The sequence below is a fragment of the Leptodactylus fuscus genome, unplaced genomic scaffold (assembly GCF_031893055.1).
Source record: "Leptodactylus fuscus isolate aLepFus1 unplaced genomic scaffold, aLepFus1.hap2 HAP2_SCAFFOLD_126, whole genome shotgun sequence".
Lineage (NCBI taxonomy): Eukaryota > Metazoa > Chordata > Amphibia > Anura > Leptodactylidae > Leptodactylus > Leptodactylus fuscus.
Window position 1 is genome coordinate 30106 of NW_027440099.1, and position 6000 is coordinate 36105.

At 45.9% G+C, this 6000-nt stretch overlaps 1 pseudogene; it reads right to left on the bottom strand.

Moving 5' to 3' along the window:
* LOC142186991 (uncharacterized) overlaps positions 1–4740 on the bottom strand; it is a 28001-nt pseudogene extending 23261 nt beyond the window's left edge.
* Positions 4741–6000: the final 1260 nt, after the last annotated feature.

Consider the following 6000-nt stretch of genomic DNA (forward strand, 5'->3'; position numbering starts at 1 on the left):
ACTGATGTGGCAAGTTAAGGATGGGGACTGCCTGATTTCTACGACACTGTGGTAAAGGGTTGCAGTAGGAGATGAGGGTTAGTGTGAGCGTAGGGTCCCAACCCTGCGTTATCAACAATAATGGAACGTCACACAGTAGAATGTGCCATAAATTCTCAGTGTTTTATTCAATATCCAAGTAGAGATAGAGTACTACTCTAACTCTACTTGGATATTGAATAAAACACTGAGAATTTATGGCACATTCTACGACACTGTGAGAGGGTATAGACTGTGTAGGTGGAGTCAACAGCCTTCGTTTTCCTAGAGTGCGCCTCCTAGTGGCCGGGTCTATACCCAAGGTGCTGTGTCCCCCAGTGAAATATGAGAGAAAAAGAAAGTTAAAATAAAAACGATGCAAGACAAAAAGATGTGTTGCAGGCTGTGTCTGCCTATGGACACTAGGTTAAAACTCACTATCGCAATGTCTGCGGAAAGGGTATAATCCAATTACAAGCTAGATTTCCCCAGTCAATGGACCTGATTTTACCCATGAAACGACTTTGAGGAACAGTGGGAACGCCTTTGCATAGTCCAGGAGCAACAATAACCATAGCCTCCCCTTTCCGCTATATCCACCCCCACCCCCACATCTGCTATATTCATCCCCCCCCCTTCTCCATCCGCTGTACTTACAGCCTCCCTACTGTCCACATTTCTACTCAAAACCATGTCATTTATAATATTATGCACTCCTGTGTATGTGAGGGAGTGGTAGCTCCCAGAGACACCCAGAAATCACTCAAAACACTGCTAAAGGTATATGAGTGCACTTATTAACCCATTATTAGCACTAGCAGATCTTTTTTTTTTTTTTTTTAAAGATTTTTTTTTTGCCCGGAAAACCACTTTAACTTACTGATCTGTAATAATACAATTCTCCTCTTACCCGGTGACGTTAGGGGCCATTGACCCTCCATCATGACCTCCTTGTACCGATCCTCGTGTCCTTCTAAATATTCCCACTCCTCCATGGAGAAATAGACAGCGATATCCTGACACCTTATAGGAACCTGACAACACAATGATACAGTCATCACCTCGAGCCCTCCAGTGCTGTTACTGGAGAATTTCCCAGCATTCCCAGCAGTGTCACCTCTCCAGTCAGCAGCTCAGTGATCTTGTTGGTGAGTTTTAGGATCTTCTGCTCATGTATCAGGGAGAGAGGGGGAGGGGCTGTGATGGGGCCCCGGCTCCTGCTCCCTCCTCCTCCTGGCTCTGAGATGGGGCCCCGACTCCTGCTCCCTCCTCCTCCTGGCTCTGTAATGGCATCATGGCTACTGCTGCATTTTCTTGACCGCTGGAGATGGTTGATAGGAGTCACACAATCACCCAATGTCTTCTTCACCATTGTGTAATCCTGTGTATGAGAAAGTCACTTAGGGAAATGAATCCATTTTTCCTTTCTCTGTGGAAAATGGGAGTATGTGACACTGTCGTCTTAAGGTGGTCGTGCACTATTGATGACGCGAGTAGCCATCTAATCTGCCCAGCTATTAACCACAGTGGGAGGAGAAAGTCTGTATGGAATAGATCATGGGCAGGTCTGAAATCTAGTTTTTTGTAGGTTTTTGCTGTCCGCTTGAAAAATTGGACATCTTTGTGAACGGACACTTAAGGACACCCACGGACAGTAAAAGAATGCACCCGATGTTCATTTAAATCAATGCAAAATGTAACGGACACAGCTAGTGTCCGATGCTAATGTCCGCACAAGATATTGCACAGACATTAGCATCGGACACCGACGGTAGTGTGAACGCTTCCTTATATATGTTACATGAGAGAAGAACAAAGGAAAGGGAAAGGGAGGACACAATGGAAACCTTTATGTTATATGAGAAAGAAAGTTTACCTCTCCGCTTAGCAGGTAGATGATTTCCCAGGTCAAGTCTAATATTCTTCTGGTGATCACTTTCCAGTCCTTGTCCATTCTTGTAGGATCCTTCAGTAAAAGAAGTGCTTAGAGACAAAACATAAGAAAATGGAATGAACCTAGAACTTCACCCGCCATTAAAGGGGTCTCCCATGAATATAATCAGATCTAGATTTGTAGATAATCAAAAGTTAAACATTTTTGCAAATATAAGTAATTAAAAAGTTTTTCTCCAACTTTCTTAGTGGTGACGGTCTGTTATCTTGATCAGTTGCCATGGATACGACCAGTCTAGGACTTGTCAGGAACCCAGCCATGATTTTCTTATTGTAGCTGGGGTATTACGCAGGGACACTACATGTATCAGAAGATATTCCGGCCACAATAAAGAAACCATGGCTGATTTTCTGACCTTAGAAAGGTCCAGCATTAATGGTCGTATCCACTGGCAACCGATCAAGACAACAAACCTGTCACCACAAGATATTTAGAGAAAATCTTTAAAACTCCGCAAAATGTTTAATTACTTATATTTGAAAAAATGTTTATCTTTTAATTATCTACAAATTAAAAAATAAAAAAACAACTATGTACATGGGAATACCCCTTTAAGATAACCCCCCCCCCCAAAAAAAAAAAAAAAAAAAAAAAAACAACAACAAAAAAAAAACAGACTCAAACTTGTTTTCTCCGGAACACGATTATTTGTGACTGATAGAGCCTAGCTTACTGAACTTGGAGAGAAAGGGGTTCTTGACTTCCCATCTTTATCTCTCCTACTGTGCAGTTATTAAATCTCAGACATTGAGGAGGTCACTCACCCTGTATCTGATCCAGAGAGACGCTTTTCTACACCCAGAAACCTCACCATCACAGCACCAAGTGCAGTCTATACCTTTGTCTCATATTTAGGTTACATCCAAAGTAAGCAGGAAACAGAAAATCCTGTTTTTTAGGATTTAGAAATAAGGATGGGTCAGATGCCATTCTCACTAGTATTATCCCGGCCATAGAGAATAACAAAGTTCGTGTTACTGGCAATAAATGATCTGGAGGATAATAATATTGAGAGGTCGCGCACAGGGAACAATTACAGGAACTTCCATGTACAGTGTAAATAGGGAATTGAGGGTTTGATTTTTACAGGATACACTGTGCATGCTGCAAATGTGTAGAGTTTCTGTTATGTTTTAGACCTTTCCAAAAATTCAAAACTTTGAAAGATAGAAGAAATTCATTTAGCTGCCAGTGGAGATCTGACGGTTATGGGCCTGCTCTGCTACTGAACGGATGAACGTGCCATATTTAAAGAGGATCTTTCATCAGTTGGGGCACAGGCAGTTCTATATACCGCTAGAAAGCCGACAGTGAGCTGAATTCAGCGCAATGTCGGCTTTCACGATCTGTGCCCCAGGTGAAGAGCTATTGGTGCCGGTACTGTAGCTCTTCACCATCAGAAGGGCGTTCCTGACAGTCAGTCTGGAACGTCCTTCTTCACAGCAGCGCCTATAGCGCTGCACTGTGAGACCGGGCAGGAACGCTCCCTCCTCTCCTGATAGTACTCGTCGATAGACGAGTACGGGGGGAGTTGTTCCTCCCCGGTCTCACAGTCCAGCACTATAGGCGCTGCTGTGAAGACAGTCAGTCAGAAACGCCCTTCTGACGGTGAAGAGCTAAGGTACGGGCACCGATAGCACTTCACTTGGGGCACAGATCTTCAAAGCAATATATAAAACCGCATGTGGCCGAACTGATGAAAGGTCCTCTTTAATGTGACCACAACCAGTGCGCAGCACGTACAAGTTCTAATGCAGCCACAAGTCTCATGTCTATTAATAGAAAAAGTCTGCAATAAGCTCTACATTCACCTTGACTCCACCTGGCATTGGCCACAGATGAAACCATCTCCTCCTGGGTATTGCCTATTAACCCTGTGAGCAAGTCATCACTCTGAAGTTCTCCAAGGTCAAGTATCATCTGCAGAAAACCCTTTTCCGCTTTTAGAAAGTTACCTTCTTCACCCCTTCTGCTTTGGTTCCCTTATTTTCCCATCTGAGGAATATTTGTTTCCTCTAGAATATTTTCATCAGTGGGATTGGCTAAGCCACATTGATTCCTTCACGTCACATGTCCAAATGCAGAAGGCGAAGGGGCTGACAACCTGCGGATAGTTAACCCTTTGGATTCCGCCCATTGCTTGAGCTCACTTTCTGGCTGTAGTAATGGTCGCAGTTTCCCCAGCACTTTATTATCAGGGAATAAGTGGAATCAGATTGTTCATAGGACCAAACCATGTCACCCTAACACCCCTACATCCTAACAAGGCATAACCCTAAGGGCTACTTCACACGGGGGCGCATTTTGGCACCGAGAGTGACAGGAGGGAGCTGCGTCACTCTTGGGTCAAAACCCGCCTGCCACAACTATCGCCGCTAACTCAAAAAATCGAACGCTAGCGTTTCCCATAGGGCTCCATTGTATGGAGGCGGATTTTGAGGCGAAATCCGTGGTCAAAATCCGCTCCATTGGCGTGTGAACTAACCCTAACACCCCATGACCCTAAAAACCACCAGAAACCAGGATTTCAACTCACCTTTTACCGGGAAGTCACAAGCTATGTTTTATCATATATGTCCAGCTGCGGACATCGTCTGAGAGCAGCCACTGATATAGCCTGTGATGATGGCTGATAACAGAGAGAACAAGACAACAGCAGTGACTACCAAACAGGACCTGCTCTGTATCTGCTACAGTGCGAGAGATGAAGGACCTGGGATGATGTGATCACCACGTGACGAGTACATGAGGGGCGGAGCTCAGGAGAGGAGAAGGATGAGAGGACCTGTGATGATGTCACCATCATGTGACCAGTACATGGGGAGGAGAAGGGAGAAGGACCTGTGATGATGTCACCATCATGTGACCAGTACATGGGGAGGAGAGGAGAAGGATGAGAGGACCTGTGATGATGTCACCATCATGTGACCAGTACATGGGGAGGAGAGGAGAAGGATGAGACGACCTGTGATGATGTCACCATCATGTGACCAGTACATGGGGAGGAGAGGAGAAGGATGAGAGGACCTGTGATGATGTCACCATCATGTGACCAGTACATGGGGAGGAGAGGAGAAGGATGAGAGGACCTGTGATGATGTCACCATCATGTGACCAGTACATGGGGAGGAGAGGAGAAGGGAGAAGGAGCTGTGATGATGTCACCATCATGTGACCAGTACATGGGGAGGAGAGGAGAAGGATGAGACGACCTGTGATGATGTCACCATCATGTGACCAGTACATGGGGAGGAGAGGAGAAGGATGAGAGGACCTGTGATGATGTCACCATCATGTGACCAGTACATGGGGAGGAGAGGAGAAGGATGAGAGGACCTGTGATGATGTCACCATCATGTGACCAGTACATGGGGAGGAGAGGAGAAGGGAGAAGGAGCTGTGATGATGTCACCATCATGTGACCAGTACATGGGGAGGAGAGGAGAAGGATGAGACGACCTGTGATGATGTCACCATCATGTGACCAGTACATGGGGAGGAGAGGAGAAGGATGAGAGGACCTGTGATGATGTCACCATCATGTGACCAGTACATGGGGAGGAGAGGAGAAGGGAGAAGGAGCTGTGATGATGTCACCATCATGTGACCAGTACATGGGGAGGAGAGGAGAAGGATGAGAGGACCTGTGATGATGTCACCATCATGTGACCAGTACATGGGGAGGAGAGGAGAAGGATGAGAGGACCTGTGATGATGTCACCATCATGTGACCAGTACATGGGGAGGAGAGGAGACGGATGAAGGAGCTGTGATGATGTCACCATCATGTGACCAGTACATGGGGAGGAGAGGAGAAGGATGAGAGGACCTGTGATGATGTCACCATCATGTGACCAGTACATGGGGAGGAGAGGAGAAGGATGAGAGGACCTGTGATGATGTCACCATCATGTGACCAGTACATGGGGAGGAGAGGAGACGGATGAAGGAGCTGTGATGATGTCACCATCATGTGACCAGTACATGGGGAGGAGAGGAGACGGATGAAGGAGCTGTGATGATGTCAT